The sequence below is a fragment of the Phacochoerus africanus genome, chromosome 11 (assembly GCF_016906955.1).
Source record: "Phacochoerus africanus isolate WHEZ1 chromosome 11, ROS_Pafr_v1, whole genome shotgun sequence".
In the NCBI taxonomy this organism is placed as follows: Eukaryota; Metazoa; Chordata; class Mammalia; order Artiodactyla; family Suidae; genus Phacochoerus; species Phacochoerus africanus.
The window spans coordinates 3,222,494-3,239,906 of record NC_062554.1 but is presented as its reverse complement, the minus strand read 5'-3'; the positions used below and the strand labels follow the sequence as shown (position 1 = coordinate 3,239,906).

At 52.5% G+C, this 17,413-nt stretch overlaps 1 long non-coding RNA gene across 1 annotated transcript; it reads right to left on the bottom strand.

Annotated features, from left to right (window-relative positions):
* Positions 1 to 14,701: 14,701 nt before the first annotated feature.
* LOC125110728 (uncharacterized) lies at positions 14,702 to 17,158 on the bottom strand. Its single transcript, XR_007130698.1, has 2 exons — positions 17,104 to 17,158; positions 14,702 to 14,839 (listed from the first exon to the last, which is right to left on the bottom strand). It is a non-coding gene; the product is annotated as an uncharacterized LOC125110728 (long non-coding RNA).
* Positions 17,159 to 17,413: the final 255 nt, after the last annotated feature.

Here is a 17,413-nt window from a genome sequence, read left to right as displayed (position 1 = left end):
GGAGGAACAGAAAGGGCTTTAAATCAAATGTTAATGTCAAATCTTACACGAAACCTGATTGTGATAGGGTATAAAAACTGATGCTTTTCATTTAATAAATTGGGTCACCTGCAGCACGCAGCTGAGGAGTTGGCTCCAATTCTTTCCGCGCCGTTTGTGGCCCATCCTGTCCTTCGGCACTCCCTGGCTGCTGGGGCTGGACCTCGGCAGCCCGAGCACATAAGTTAAGTCTAACACCCAAGGAGTTCAAGGATGAGCTGCAGCGCAGTCCACCCAAGGCTCTCACTGTTGCTGAGGCTGCGCCTTTTCGGAGGGCAGTGTGGCCGCAGCCCACACGTGCTCGATCCTGTGCAGCGGGCATCTGCTGAGGCCAGTGGCAGCTGAGTCACTGCCCCCCACACCGAGTGCTGCCCTGAGGAAGCGAATTGAGGCTGCGACCTGAAGGATGAGAAGGAGCGGCTCAGCCTGCAGGGTGGGAGGGAGGAGCCGATGCCACAGCTGGGCCGGTGTGTGTGAGGCTCTCGGGGTGGGGTCCAGAGGAGCCACTTGCCACGTGACACGGGCACAGAGGCAGGAAAAGGATGCCTTGGGGGAGCTGCACGCAGCCCTGCCCCCTGGATCTCAAGAACAGGGTAGGGCCAGGCTGAGGGCAGCAGGACGGCATGGCCAAGAACGTGGGGCCCGGCTGTGAAATGCACAGGCCTTGGTTTCACTTATTCACAGTCAGGGGCAGGATTTTCTTTTTTCTTTTTTTTTTTATTTTTATAATTTTTTTTTATTTTCCCACTGTACAGCAAGGGGGTCAGGTTATCCTTACATGTATACATTACAATTACATTTTTCCCCCAGCCTTTCTTCTGCTGCAACATGAGTATCTAGACATAGTTCTCAATGCTATTCCGCAGGATCTCCTTGTCAATCTATTCGAAGTTGTGTCTGATATGGGGCAGGATTTTCTGAAGCTCAGACTGGTGGCCGTGGGGAGGGTGATCTGGGAGAGATAAAGCTGAGGATTGGATCCAGGGAGGAAAGAGAACTTGCTGTGTGGCCTTTGGCCCATCGCATAGCCTCCCTCAGCTCCAATTTCTTCGTCTGAAAATGGGGTAAAAGTGCTGTTGTGAGGAGGGAGATAAACTTTCATCAGGGGTAAATGCTTAGTAAATGTTACCATTTCTCATCTTCCTAAATTCTTCAGTTCACATCTACTTTGTAAAAAAAAAAAAAAAGAAAGAAAAGAAAAGAAAGAAAAAATCCTACTTCTCCTCCTTCCTACATACAAATCTGTTTCTCCCGCCTCTCTCCCTTTTTTGCTTCACTGCCATAAATTCTACTTCAGTTGCCTGACTGGGTTCTCGCGTGCAGTCTGTGCCTCCTCGGATCCAGTCTGCATCTTGGCTACCAGAGTAACTCAACAGAAACCTGAATGCTTCGTCTGCCTGCTCGAGGACCCTGCCGATTCTCTATCCACGAGAGGACCGTGCACTGATCCCTGAATATGGGTCACAGGTTCCCAACCATCTTCCCCGCATGCACCTGGCACAGCTTCCCGCCCTGCGCCCTACTCCCTAGACGTTGGGGGCTGCAGGAAGCCCCCCGGACTTGGCCTCTTCCACTCACCCTCCGTCTTTACTCAAGCTTTGCCTCCACCCCAGACACCCTTCTTCATTTAGGCCACACAAACAAAATCCCAGGGCACGCTTTCAGACTCAGTTTTGGCGTCACCTCTTCTTCCCCCATGGCCACAGCCTCCCCCAAACTCTTTGCATTCCTTCCCCGACTGGCACGGCACTACGTACATCCCTGAGTTGCAGCTCTCGTCACACTTAGATTAAGTTTTTTTTCTAGGGCTGCACCCGCAACATATGGACGTTCCCCAGCGAGGGGTCAAACTGAAACTGCACCTGCCAGCCCACACCACAGCCACAGCAGCACCAGATGCAAGCTGCGTCTGCGAACCACACCACAGCTCACAGCAACACCGGATCCTTCACCCACGGAGCGAGGCCAGGGATTGAACCCGCATCCTCATATTCCCGATCCTAGTCAGGTTCTTAACCCACTGAGCCCCAACAGGAACTCCAGACTTATATTAATTTAATGTTTATGTTCATTTTTCAACTCCAAGCCTGGGGGTGGGGGACTTCTCAACAACAGTGGACTTTGTTTAATCACCCTTGTACCCTCAGTGCCTGGCACAAATTCTGTAAGTGCTGGACTTAACACTTGCTGAGCAAATGAATGTATGAATGCATCAAACATAAAAAGTCGCTCTGAATTTGGAACCTGCTGACAGGACTCAGCGTCTAGGTGGCCTGTGTTTAGGGGCTCTCCCTTGGCCATCACAGCCTGGTTTCTCCTCGCCTCCAGGGAGTCTTGAGGGCCGAGAAACCAACTAATTTCTTCTCTCTCTCAGGTGTCACCTGCTGCACCTGGACCCCACCTTGGGACCCAAACCAGAAGACCCTCCTGGTGCGAGGCTGCAGTGCCATCTACTGGTGACTAGAAGACCTGCAGGTCAGGCCGAAGGAGGAAGGGAAAGAAGGAATTAAGGTCACTAAATCTGGCCGTGGAACCACAGCTATTGGACCCACTCTGGGCAGCTTTCCCACCCATGTGAGCCCCGACTCGGGGGAGGGAGCCTCTTATGTCGACTTCCCATTGACCAAAACCCTCAGGCACGTCTCATTGGTCAGAGCCCTGCCTTCAAACCTCAGAGGTGGGGCCCCTACCCCAAGTTCCCTCAGAAGCTAGTGAGCCTAATGCTGGAAACCAACCCCCTGCTGGGTCCTCTCAGGGAGGAGAGCCTCTCACTGAGGACCCGTTGACCACACTCCAGAGTGTGTGACAAGGAGTTCCCGCTGTGGCTCAGCAGTAATGAGCCTGACCAGTATCCATGAGGATGCGGATTCGATCCCTGGCTCTGCTCAGTGGGTCAGGGATCCGGCATTGTCTGTGGGTTGTGGTGTATGTAACAGATGTGGCTCAGATCCCGAGTTGCTGTGGCTGTGGCTGGGGTGTAGGCCGGCAGCTACTGCTCCAATTAGACCCCTAACCTGGGATTAGCAATGAGATCCTGCTGTGTAGCACTGGGAGCTCTGTCTAGTCACTTATGATGGAGCATGATAATGAGAGAAAAAAGAATGTATACATGTAAGTGTAACTGGGTCACCATGCTGTACAGTAGGAAAAAAAATTGTACTGAGAAATAACAAAAAGAATTTTTTTAAAATATCTAATTGTAAAAAGAACCCTAACCTGGGAACTTCCAGGTGCTCCGGGTGTGGCCCTAAAAAAGAATGTGACCAGAGCCTCTCCTGCAGGCTTTGGTGACCAGATGCCTCAGGTCCTCGGTGACCAGAGCCCACCCTCAGCCCCACCAGTGACAGGGACCCTCGCAAAGGTCCCCCAGTCATCAGAGCTTAGCAGCGGGGGCCCCCTCGCGTCTCTCCATTTCTCACTCAGCTCTCACCCGGCCCCTCCCTCAGACCTATTGCTGGGGACAGAGTCCTCAACAGGCCGAGAAGAAAGAGCTTGGGGCATGACTAAAGCAGAAAGGCCACCAGAAAATGAAAAAAGTTTCTTTTAAAGGATTCAGTATTTGAGGGAAAGCATCAACGTGCCCATCAGGGGGTGCATGTGAACGGTGTCGGCCTTCTCGGCACTTGTTTTATGGTTTAACTCTTTTTCCTTTGAATGACACGGGAGACCAGCCATCACCTTCAGCATGTTTAGACCGCTGGCGTGCTTGATCCAGCCCCATTCCCGCAGGGGCGCGGGGCCACCCCACGGGCCCTGCGACCAAAGGGCCTGATTAAGGTCTAGCGAGCGTAACAAGAGCTCAGCGGGTCCCTTCGGATCCCCGTCTGCCTCCTGCTTCCCTCTGGTCCCTGGAGAAGCGGCCGGAGCCTCTTGCGTCCAGGGCTTCTGCCTCCTGGCTTGTCCTCTGGGCCCCTTGCCCAGACAGGGCCCAGCTGTGTCCCGTCTCACGAGGAGGCGTGGGCCGCTGGGCTGATTGGCACTGTCCCAGGGATTGTCCCCCCAGAGGCCAGCTCTGACCACCCCCGCCCCAGCCCTGGGAACTATTAGTGAGACTCCTCTTTGAAATGTTGCTGCTGTGCATTAATCCACACGGACAGGGCGACAAACAAACCAATTTCCACTTGACCGTTGCCCTCCTCTGAGACCATAGCGCCGCGTCCCCAGTAAACTCTGCGGGAAATTGGGCCAAAGGCAGGACATGATGATTCCGATTCTCAGCCCGTGCCCAGGGCTCCCAGCGCCACGGGTGTCTCCATTTGGGCGCAACAGGCTCCCTTGGCCTGGGCCGCCCTGCCTCCGGGGCCTTATCAGTGTAACCACCTGCTCGTGACCTCCAGCTGCCCCCAGGCCTGTTTTTCCCTTTCACAGTGAGAACCTGCAGCCTTTTAGGCTTTCTTTCAGAAAAACAAAACCAGGCCCTGCTTTTCAAAGCCGTCACGGGTCTGTCCCCCACTTCCTCTTTTCATTCATCCCTTCATCTTTTCATTCATTCGCTCATGCCACACCTCTTTATGGAGTTCTGCGAAGTATTGGGCCCTGAGCCGGATGTGGAGGATGCAGCAGTGAATAAAACAGACTCTCTGGGAGTTCCCGTCGTGGCTCAGTGGTTAACAAATCCGACTAGGAACCATGAGGTTGTGGGTTCGATCCCTGGCCTCGCTCAGTGGGTTAAGGATCCGGCGTTGCCGTGAGCTGTGGTGCAGACGCGGCTCGAATCCCACATTACTGTGGCTCTGGCTTAGGCCAGCGGCTACAGCTCCGATTCAACCCCTAGCCTGGGAACCTCCATATGCCGCAGAAGCGGCCCTAGAAATGGCAAAAAGACAAAAATAAAAAAAATAATAAAACAAACTCTCTGACCTTGTGGAATTTACCTCTGAACAGCAGATACAGATGTTAGACAAACGATATGTTCACTTATTTCATAAAAATTGCCATCCATGCTGCAAAGGAGATGGGCCTTCCATGTATCTAGGCCTGTGCTGCATACTTTGGGTGAAATAATAGGAGAAAAGGCATCAGTATACTGTCAAAAACTCAGAACCTAAGTGGCAAGCCAACTTAGAATTCCAGCTGGAAACAAACAACAAAACAAAACAACCTCCTGAGGGGAGGGGAAGAGAAAGTTGGAGAAATCTTTTTTTTTTTTTCTTTCTCAAGACCTCGGCATGTGGAAGGTCCCAGGCCAGGGATCAAATCTGGGTCACTTCGACTCAGAGCCTATGGTGACAATGCTGAATCCTTAACCCACTGAGCCTCGTGAGAACTCCAAGAGAAATCTCTCACGCTAAATAAAGTTCTTGAGGAGTTCCCGCTATGGCTGAGTGGGTTAAGAACCCAACTAGTATCCATGAGAATGCGGGTTCGATGCCCGGCCTCAGTCAGTGGGTTAAGGATCCAGCGCTGCCATGAGGTGTGGGGGTAGGTCATGGATGTGGCTCGGATCTGGCGTTGCTGTGGCTGTGGCATAGGCCGGCAGCTGCAGCTCCAAGTCAACCCCTAGCCTGGGAACTTCCATGTGCCGAGGGTGCTGCTTAAAAAGCAAAAAATAAAATAAAAATTAAAAAATAAGGATTGTAAAAATAAGGATAAATAAAGTTCTTGAGAATATCTCAAAGATTCCTGATGACCGGAAAAGATGAAGCCTGGGTAAAGAGCCTAGGACACACAGCCAAGATGTCAGGACTCAGATGAAAGATTAGCACAAACAGGCCAGACAAGGAAGCACACTCAGCTTAGAAAATATAGCAGCCAAGGGCTGCCTGTGGGCGCTGGCAGGAGAAACGGGAATTAAAGGAGGGCAGGATTTCTTAGCATCAGAGCAAGGGGCAGACAGGTTTTGCAGCAAAATGGGTTCATTCACTCATTTATTCAGTCATCGTCCACCGATCAGTGTCAGGCGCTCTGCTGGACACGAGGGATGCAGCAGCTAACACGATTACTTAACTGGGAGAATACACATACAACAAAACACATGCCACAGTTGCTCTAAAAATACAGGCACAAGATGCTCCTGCTGTGGTGCAGTGGGTTAAGAATCCAACTACAGGAATTCCCGTCGTGGCGCAGTGAAAACGAATCCGACTAGGAACCATGAGGTTGCAGGTTCGATCCCTGCCCTTGCTCTGTGGGTTAAGGATCCCAGCGTTGCCCTGAGCTGTGGTGTAGGTTGCAGATGCATCTTGGATCCCGCGTTGCTGTGGCTCTGGCATAGGCTGGCAGCTACAGCTCCGATTCGACCCCTAGCCTGGGAACCTCCATATGCCATGGGAGCGGCCCAAGAAACGGCAAAAAAAAAAAAAAAAAAAGGAATCCAACTACAGGAGTTCCCATTGTGGCACAGTGAAAACGAATCTGACTAGGAACCATGAGGTTGCGGGTTTGATTCCTGGCCTCGCTCAGCGGGTTAAAGATCTGGCCTTGCCGTGAGCTGTGGTGTAGGTCGCAGACAAGTCTCGGATCTGGCATTGCTATGGCTCTGGCTTAGGCTGCCGGCTACAGCTCCAGTTGGACCCCTAGCCTGGGAACCTCCATATGCCGCAGGTACAGTCCTTAAAGGATTAAAAAAAAAAAAAAATAGAATCCAGCTGAAGTGGCCCAGGTTGTTGCAGAGGCATGTGTTCCATCCCTGGCCCAGTGTCATGGCTGCAGCTTGGATTCAATTCCTGGCCCAGGGACTTCTGTATGTCAAAGGTTCAGCCATAAGAAAATAATGATGACAATAAAAAATAAAAATACAGGCCTGGGACTTAGTAGCAACCCATTGCTAAGGTTATCCCTATAAAAATGTCGCCCTCACTAAATTGGGAGAGGACCAAGTGGCATCATAGCAGGTACCCAGGCATGGCTTCTCCAAAGCCTCTGCTACGTGCACAGCAGACGAGAGTGGGCGCCTCTCGCTAACACACCCACAGTCGTGCCAATTTCAAATCATCATCTCGCATTGAGATGTAATGTTTATTTTTACTATTGCCTTTCATTTCCTGCAAAAATCCTTCCCGGGTTTAGATAAAATTGGCTTTAACCCTTGAGCGTGCATGAATATGGATGCGCTCCACGGCGTGGGAGGTGGAAGAAAGATTGAGAATGGCTGTTGTCGCAGCCGAAGATGAGTCACGTTCTTTAGACCAGAAAAGGGGCTGAGCGGAGCCCAAGGGGAGAAGCTGCAAGGATGAGCCTGAGCTTCCGCCTGGACGCAACAATGGTGCCAGGAGACCTGTCCGCTGGGCAGGTAATGGACATACCCAGGTCCGGTCAGATCTGGAACTTGGAGAGGAAGCCAGTCCACACGCCCGGAAAGCCTAGCCGGGGGGCGGGCTCTCCTTACCGAGGAATCTGCAAGCTGTGCTTGGAAATTTGACTATTGGTGAACGATTTGTAGTTTCTAGTTTTTCTTCCTCTCAGTTCTTTGGAAAAACTTTCAGAAATGCCAGCTACAAGGATACTTTCTCCGATGGTTATGTATTGCGTAATTTTTTTTAATATGTATTCAAAGTCATAGAAAAGGAGTTCCCACTGTGGTGCAGTGGGTGAAGAATCCAACTGCAGCAACTCAGGTTGCTGTGGAGGTTCAGGTTTAATCCCCAGCCCGGCACAGTGGGTTGAAGGATGCAGCACTGACGCGGTTGTGCAGGCCAGCAGCTGAGGCTCGGATTCAGCCCTGGGCCCAGGAACCTCCATATGCTGCAGGCAAGGTCATAAAGTCAAAAAAAAAAAAAAAAAAAGTCATAGAAAAAGACTCAAAACTGAAAACGGCAGCTTGAATCGTGTTCGGAGGAATTCAAGAAAGTTTCATTCACATTCTCAGGAGAGTTATAAAAACGCAGCAGCTGAACCTCAGTTAGGTACTGGGGGCAAAAGGGGGCAGGCGGCTGGTTTCGAAGTCAGAAACCTCCAAAGTTGCTGGCGTGGGGAAAGCTCCCGAAGCCCACCGCCCCGGATTTCTCCTTGCATGAGCTCCCTCTGCTAGGCCTCCCTGAGGTCCGGGGAAGTTTGTTCCCATGAGTGAGGTCCTTTCTGTTACAGATGAATGGTGGTGGCCAGACAGACACTAAGAAGGGTGTCCAGCTCTAGGGGACACCAGTCAGAGGACAGCCAGGAGAAACTGGTGAGCAGGATGTGGCATCTCTTCCCTCTGCCTCTGTAAAGTTGGCATTATCTTTACTGTTTGTCTTTTTAGGGCAGCACCCGCGGCCTATGGAGGTTCCCAGGCTTGGGTAGGATCAGAGCTGCAGCTGCCGGCCTACACCACAGCCACAGCAGCACCAGATCCAAGCAGTGTCTGCGACTTACACCACAGCTCACAGCAACGCCAGATCCTTAACCCGCTGAGCAGGGCCAGGGATCGAACCCGCATCCTCCTGGATACTAGTCAGTTTCATTACTGCTGAGACACCGCAGGAACTCCGAGTTATCTTTACTTAGTAAGATTAAGCACCATCCCCTGTCTTTCCTATTTTGAAACCATCTGGTCAAATACTCAACTACTTATTCACTGAGACTTCCGTGTATTCTTTTAAAATCAATTTAAGGGAGTTCCCGTCGTGGCGCAGTGGAAATGAATAAATGAATCCGACCAGGAATCATGACGTTGCAGGTTCAATCCTTGGCCTCGCTCAGTGGGTTAAGGATCCAGCGTTGCTGTGAGCTATGGTGTAGGTCACAGACGCAGCTCGGATCTGGTGTTGCTGTGGCTGTGGTGTAGGCCAGCAGCTGTAGCTCCGATTGACCCCTAGCCTGGGAACCTCCATGTGCTGCAGGTGTGGCCCTAAAAAGAAAAGTAAATAATTTAAATAATAATAATAATAAATAAAATCAATTTATGAAAGCTCTTGCTGCAGTTGATTGTGAATATGTCCCTAATTTGTCTGCCTTTTTATTTGGATTACTTTGTTTTAACATGCAAAAGTGTAAAATATTCCTGCAGTCCAGTCAGTTAACCTTTCCCTTTGTGTCCACTTCTGCTTCTGAGGAGGAAAATTCCTTCCTTCCAGAGATGTGATAAATAGGTTACTGTTTCCGAGGGTTTTAAAGCTCTTTAGTCCATCTGGAAAGTTCTTGCTCTGCAATGTGAGGAAGAGATGTAGCTTGTTTTTCTTGGGTGCGAGCCAGTTTGCCCAGATCATGTCTGGAATAAATTTCTTCCATTAACAATGACTTCTGATTCCACTTTCATGGTATATTGGATTCATATGTATCCGAGCCACCTTTTTCCAGGCAACCTATTCAGGTCTAAGCAATGATTTTTTTTCTTTTTTTTCTCTCTTTTTTTTTTTGTCTTTTCTAGGTCCGCTCCTGCGGTACATGGAGGTTCCCAGGCTAGGGGTCGAATCGGAGGCGTAGTCCCCGGCCTACTCCAGAGCTGCAGCAACATGGGATCCGAGCCATGTCTGCAACCTACTCCCCAGCTCACAGCTACACGGGATCCTTAGCCCACTGAGCGAGGCCAGGGATCGAACCCACAACCTCGTGGTTCCTAGTCGGATTCGTTAACCACTGCGCCACGATGGGAACTCCCAAGCAATGATTATTTTGACACTTGCCTGTGCATTCCGTATGACTCTCGGCTATAACTATACTTGAAGTTGTTTAAAGGAAGAAATTACATATTTTCCCCCCAATTACTCATTCAAGAAATATTTATAAATGTCAACTAGGGACCAGGCACTGGGTGGTGCTGGAAATGGAGTGGAGAATAAGACAGGCTCAATTTCCTGCCCTTCCTTAGGATCGAATAAGCCTTGACCACCGAGAGCGGGAAGTGGTGAGCGGCGACCTGTGCGTCCTGGAAGGGACGGAGGGAGGGCCCCGCCTGACAGAGGAGCGGGCGCAGGTGCAAAGAGGAGCAGCCTGGAGAATCTGGATGCGGCGGGACCTGGGCTGGCGGGCCACCCCTGCTGGAAGCTTAAGGCCAGCCTCCTAGAGGAAAAGAAAGAGGTGAAGGTGGGGGCCTGGTGATTCCCCCCGGCAGGGCTGTCCTGAGCCGGAGAGGGAGCTCCCGCTCTGGGCCGGGAGTCAGGACAATGCTTCCATAGGATTCTCCTTTCATTCCCAGGATCCTCCTTGAGGTTGGGCCACAAGGCATGAGTGGGTTTACGCCACAGCCTGTACCCGGGGCGGGGGGCAAGGTCTGGAGCGCCTACGCCCCCCCCACCGTGGGGTCCTGCGTCCCAACCCGGGCAAATGAAGGGAGGCCCTGGAGCGCGGGTCGCCCTCTCCTTCCTCGGGGGCAGTCCCACCGTCCCTGAAGCTTGTGCGTCCTGGTGCCCTCTCCCGCGACCCGAGTCCTGAGTCTTCCTAGGACTCTGCCAACTCGCCAGAGTCCTCAGACCGCCAAGGGCCCGGGGCAGGCCTTGGAATCTCCCAGCTCACGCTCTCCATTGTCCTTCAAAGCCCCAAACCTACCACCCAGGCATCCGTGTAGCCCAACCAGCTCATCAGGGGTCGGCAGGACCTGCGGGTTGTGCCGACACCCGCTCAGAAGTCCAGCACGGTGCTCACCCACACAGCATCACGGCGGTGTTTGGGGGTTTCTTTCCCAAAGCTTCCCACTCCCATTTTGTCCCACTCGGGCCACGCCCAAGGCCTGCCCGACCGGCTACCCCCTTTCCTGCCCCCGTACCTGCGTTCTAGTCATTCAAGCCACCTGCCTCGGCCCTTTCTCACCCCCTGGCGCATCACAATAAATAGGGCAACTATTGCTTATTCCAGTGCCAGTTGCCAGGCCACAGACTGTTACCGGTCCACGATGAGACAAGTTCAGAGATTAAGCGTTAAGTGCTAGAGGTCCCTTTGTGGCACAGAGGAAACAAATCCGACTAGGAGCCACAAGTTTGCGGGTTTGATCCCTGGCCTCACTCAGTGGGTTAAGGATCTGGCCTTACAGTGAGCTGTGGTGTAGGCTGCAGATGCAGCTTGGATCCTGCATTGCTGTGGCTGTGGTGTAGGCCGGCAGCTGTAGCTATGATTTGATTCCTAGCCTGGGAAGCTCCATATGCTGAGGGTGCAGCCCTAAAAAGCAAATAAATAAATAAATAAATATAAACTTTAAAAATTAAAGCAAGAGTTCCATCGTGGCTCAGTGGTTAACGAATCCGCCTAGGAACCATGAGGTTGCAGGCTCTATCCCTGGCCTCACTCAGTGGGTTAAGGATCCAGCATTGCCCTGAACTATGGTGCAGGTTGCAGGTGCGGCTCGGATCCCATGTTGCTGTGGCTCTGGCGTAGGCCAGTGGCTACAGCTCTGATTAGACCCCTAGCCTGGGAACCTCCATATACCACGGATGCAGCCCTAGAAAAGACAAAAAGACAAATAATAATAATAATAATCTTAAAAGTTGTAATTCTCACTTAAAATAAAACAGTTTTTTTTTAAAGAGTTAAGTTCTTAGAAATTTCCACAGCATGTGGAAGGTTCCAGGCCAGGGATTGAAGCAGAGCCACAGCAGCACCTAGAGCCTCTGCAGTGACAGCACCAGACCCTTAACCTCCTGCACCACAAGGGGACTCCCAGAAACGTTGACATCAGCTTGACAGAATAATTATATGTCATCTGAACCTAATAATAAAAGGTGCACTCAATTCAGGAGCTCCCCGGCGGTCAAGTGGTTAGGACTCAGTGCTTTCACCACTGCAGCCCAGGTTCAATCCTGGCCTGAGACTGAGATCCCACATCAAGCTGCTCCACACCGTGGCCAACAAAAACAGCAACAAGAGAGCCCTCAGTTCTGTGTGGTACCCTGAGCTGGATCCTGAAACAGAAAGAGGACATTGGTGGGAAAATTGCAAAGCTCCAGAGTCCAAAGTTTGGTCAATGGTACGACGCTAACCTGTTAGTTTTGACAAATACCAGGCGAGGCCTATCCCAACACTCCCTCTACTCTCTTCGCCACTTCTCCGTAAATCTACCATTATTCCAAAATAAAACACCCATTTTGTTTAAACATGGGCGTGCATGGTGAATGGCTTTTTTTAGTTTCATTCTTCTAGCACTTTACAAAAGTGTTAGTCGGCAGGGGATCCAGAAGGGAAATTTTAAACAAGGAAACGGGGAGTTCCCTTCCCGCGCAGCGGGTGAAGGGTCTCGTCACTGCAGCGGCCTGGGTCGTGGTTGTGGCGCAGGCCCCATCCTTGGCCTGGGACCGTCCCCGTTCTGTGGGTGTGGCCAAAAAACCCGAAACTGGTCTTTCGCCACAGAGAGCTGGCGACACCCTGCCTTATACACTGCCCTCCACAGCACTCGTCGCCAGGACGGATACGGATGCTGACGGTGAATTCCTGTTGATGACGGCCAAAGTCACAGAAGCAGGTTTTGAGACCAGTCCCTGCACCCCGCAAAAAGTCACAGCCCAGGGCCCTGTCATTACACACATCCGGGCACATTTCAGGGTTTGGTCATGCATCCAGCACGTCACAGCCTCGCTGTCACATCACAGATACTCTCACAGCTCAGGGCCAAGCGTGGGTGTGACAAGGCCCTGGAAGTGCCCACATATAAACTCTGACAGTTCAGGCCCTGGGTTGTTCTGTGTACAAAAGGGTGACAGGTTCCTGGAATGTCCGTTAGCTGTGACATGGCAGAGCCCCACTCTGTGGCATATCTGGGATATGACAAGGTCCCGGAAAGTGAGTACACGGCTCTGACAAGTTCTCACCACGACAAGGTACCGACCCTAACTCTGTCTGGGCTTCAGGACACCCCTGGGAAACTGGCTCTCTCATTCCCAGTATCCGGGTTTGTCCTGGCTCTGTGGATCCAGGGCAGCTGAACCAATCCAGAGGGGCAGGTGCCTCTGGGTATGTGAAGCCAGACTGGGAGCGGAGTTTGTTCCGAGCTCCAGAACTATTTTTTTTCCCCCACATCAGTACCCATGGCACATGGAGGTCCCCAGGCTAGGGATGGAATCGGAGCTACCTCTGCCAGCCTGTGCCACAGACACAGCAACGTGAGATTGGAGCCTCATCTGTGACCCTACACCACAGCTCACAGCAGTGCGGGATCCTTAACCCACGGATCGAGGCCAGGGATCAAACCCGTGTCCTTACAGACACTATGCCAGGTTCATTACCTGCTGAGCCACAGCAGGAACTCCCGAGCCCCAGAACTATCGATCAAAGTCTATCCTGGCTCCTGGGCTATGAGACAGACCCAGGACTCCTAACCCACAGCACAGATTTCTCTGCTTCCAGGCGTCATGCCTGGGGCCATCACCCCAGGGAGTTTGGTCGGAACTCCTCTAGCTCCCCTGTCCCCTGTCTTGCAGGTCCCAAAGTCTGAGCAGGGAGTCTGAGCAGGTCTCAGCCGAGATCCTCCACCCCAGGGACTGCCTGCCTCTGGCCGCACCCCGCCTGAGCCAAGGCCACTTGCGAAGCCACAGTGCCATCTGCTGGCCATTGTGAGCCATGCCGCTCAGGCCTGAAACGTGCGGGACAGATGAGGAGGGCAAGAGAGCCCTCCCTCCGCTTAGGCTTCATAGCGTAGCCTCCCCTGGAGCCCCAGTGGTCAGGGCCCCCCACTCGGACGGCAGTGATCAGAAGCCCCTCGTGTAAGTCTTTAGTGGCCATAGTTCCCAGGGTAGGTCCCCAAGGATCAGGCCCCTCACTCAGCAGCCCCATCCCATCCTGCAGGGACCAGAGCCTCTTTCTCAGGCCCCGTGATGACCAGAAACCTTCACTTTGGATTCAATGGCCAGAACCCCTCACCCAAGCCCCACGGGGACGAGGGCCTCCCCCTCAGGCCACTCAGTGACCAGAACTCATGACTCCCAGGGACCAGGGCTCTTCCGGGGTGACCTGGGTCGCCTCATTCAGGACCCTCTGCCCCTCATAACTAGAGACCCTCATTCAGAGCTCCGTGGGCCTAGGGAGGGGCATGGGGGTGGGGGTGGGGGCTTGGCCTCCCAAGAGCCGAGCGGTCCCATCTGGCTCCCCATCCACCTTCCCCTCCCCCGGTCTCCAGAGTGGCTTCCCATCTTGTTTGCTCCCGGCTCCCTGCTTCAGACGTGGCCACAGCTGTGCCTGGGTCTCACGAGGAGACCCAGGAGGGAACTGATCTCGTCCCAGCAGCCCTGGCCCAAGAAGACCAGATTCCGGCCACAGCAGGGCAGCCCACCCACCACTCCCAGGGGCTCAGACCCCCTGGCCCTCCAACACCCCAACTGTCACTTCACCCCTCTTCCCCTCTGTCCCATCACCATCCTGTCACACAAAGGCCGAGAGCCCCTCGGACTCACCATCCCACGAGGCCTGACCCCACCCCAGGCCTACTTCCTGGGCCCTTTTCAGATTCTTGAACAGCAAAGCCATAGAAATGAATAGGGCTCCCATTAGGCTTTCAGGCAAACAAAGCTTTTTGTTAAAGAGATAGCTTGTGGAGTTCCCGTTGTGGCTCAGTGGGTTAGGAATCTGACTAGTATCCATGAGGACACAGGTTTGGTCCCTGGCCTCAGTCAGTGGGTTAAGGATCCGGCATTGCCGTGACCTGAGGCGTAGGTCGCAGACTCGGCTCAGATCTGGGGTAGCTGCAGCGGTGGTGTAGGCCGGCAGCTGGAACTCCAACCCTTAGTCTGGGAACCTCCATATGCTGTAGGTGCGGCCCTAAAAGGGGAAAAAAAGAGAGCGAGAAAGAGAGAGCTTAGCTCCCCAGGTAGAAGGGGCAGGTTGCTTTTACGACAAAAGGGAGGGTTTATCACTGATAATTTCCAGAAGTCAGCAAACTTCTTTGATGGGCAGCAGTGGCTCCACAGTGGCTGTCAGGGTTAGGGCGCGCTTCTGCGAGGGGGAAGACGTGTAGGAGACTGTCCTGCAAGAAAGCACAGGCCCAGATAAGGTTCAAATGGACAGCTGAGCTTCTGGTCTTGCGGCATCTAGGTACATGCAGATAAGGCAAGCCTGGGTTTGGTCTCTGGGACTCAGGCCCCTTTGATCTTTTGCTTGAAAGGCCTGTTTTCCCCCAAGCTGTTCCCCACCCCCACCCGCATCCTTCTGGCAAAGATCTGTGCTCCTGACTGCCCTTCTCACCAGGGCAGACTCCACCCCCCTCCCTTCCTTGCAGATCCCAGCTCATTTCAGGCCCTTCCCTCCTCTGTCCTCGAGCCACTTCTGTTTATCCAAATAAGCATTAGATGAGTTTCTACATAGAATCGCGTAAAGGCGGCGGCGGGGGGGGGGGCTGAGATCTGAAGATGTTTTCCAAAGGACCCGAGCATAGGAAGGGATTTGAAGAAGGAACTGCGTGAGCACTGGGCGGGGGAGGGGGCGTCTGAGAACTTGGCACCCTTGCAGCCAAGCTCCAAGGCAGGAGGGGGACTTGGAGGGAGTGGCTGTGGGAAACCGACCTCGAGGGTGGGGGCAGGAGCGGAGGGGACACCAGTTAGGATAACTTGAAGCCATCGAAGCAAGAGATGATAGTGGCTTCTGCTAAGAGTGGCGGCAGAGGTACCGAGGACAGATTTTGGAGCAGATAGAGACGTGACTCGGCGATGAATAAAATTTTGAGATAAACAGAGTTGCAGAGCCAGAAGTGACTCAAATATCTGTGCCAATCATGTAGGTTGAGCCACCTCCTCCCCAGACGGAAGGCCTGGAGCCCTGCCAAATTCAGGAAGAAAATGAGAAGTTCCATTTGGGGCAGAGTTAAGCTAGAGATGCCTGAGCCAGGGCTGGAAGCTGGAGATAGGAATCTGAAATCATCAGTATTAGAAGCTGTGGGCTGGGCTGAGCTCAGGGGCCCTCAGGGGGTGCAGGGGTGCTTGGTTCCCGCCAAGCCAACCCAAAAAGGTCCCAAAATAGGCAGCAGACCTTCCTGATTGCTTTGTGGACAGCTGGATTCCCCTTATCTTTTTTTTTTTTTTTTTCTCAATCAAGTGTGAATCTCCTCATTCGACTACATCCCTTAAACTTTTATAATCAAGACCCTCGCCCAACACCATGATCGAGCCTGAGCCACAGCCACGACAGCACCCCCTGGGGGAATCCCTGCTTTGGAGTGCCTTCTGCAAAGTTTGCGGTCTCCCCTGGTGCCTGGGACTGGCCAGGGCCAGCCGTGCTGCCCCGTGGGTCACCCCAAATCTGTGTTGGGATCGGTGGGTGCCACAGTCCCTATTTTCTCCCTTCAGAAGAAAGAAAGCACAGGATTTTTCTAAAATGAATCTTGGAGATGGGAAGACATTTCTAGGAATGTCACCAAACGCAGACAGAACAAAATAATCAACCACGTAAAACAGAAATTCTGTATCGCTGAATCCACCATAAGCAAAAGAGAAAAGACCAAAAATCCAACCGGAAAAAAACTCAAAAAAAAACCTCTTACTAGTGACAAAGGCTTCATTTCTCCACCTAGAAGAAAATCCTAGGAATTAATGATAATACTAACGGAACAGTAGTAACAATCCAACAGAAAAACGGGCAAAGGAAAGTGTTCAGGTAAAAGAATATAGGGACGTGGAGTTCCCATCGTGGCACGGCAGAAACGAATGCGACCAGAAACCACGAGGTTGCCAGTTTGATCCCTGGCCTCGCTCAACAGGTTAAGGATCCAGCACTGCTGTGAGCTGTGCTGTAGGTGGCAGACGCAGCTCAGATCTGGCGTTGCTGTGGCTGTGGTGCAGGCCAGCAGCTGCAGCTCCAATTCAACCCCTAGCCTGGGAACTTCCAGGTGCCTCGGGTGTGGCCTTAAAAAAAAACAACAAATAAAACCCAGTTCCAAGCCTGGAAACTTGGCATGATCCCTTCCCCCACCCCTGCCACCTCTCTGCTCCGCCCCCTCGTGAGGTCTGGATTCAGCATCCAGGGCAATTTCAGGGGTCCCGCGTTGACTGTGACAGAAGCTTTATCTGCCTGGGTTCCCCTCACCTCTCTCAGCACAGACGCACCTGGGACAGTGACGCGAGCCCACAGTAAACCTGTATCTTGCTAAGTGGCTGATATTTTGAGATTGTTTCTTAAAGCAGCCAGTGTTACCCATCATATACAAGAATGGAAACAGAGCAACAAAAGTCCTATAAACCCAACATTGTCGCTCATTACTAAGCATGGCTTCTGGGCTGTCCACAGCACTATTTTTACCTTTCCTCAAATCTCCGCCTTCCCATCCACCGGATCTTCATTTTTTTTTTTTTTTTCTTTTGATGGCCGCACTGCGGTATGTGGAAGTGCTCGGGCTAGGGGAGGAATCAGAGCTTCAGCTGCTGGCCTGCACCACAGCCGCAGCCACTCCAAATCCAAGCCGCATCTGGGACCTACACTGCGGCTTGTGGCAACGCCAGATCTTTCACCTGCTGAGCAGGGGGCCAGGGATCCAACCCGCGTCCTCATGGATACTCGTCAGGTTCTTAAGCTGCCGAGCCGCAGCAGGACCCCCACACCCTCCATTTAC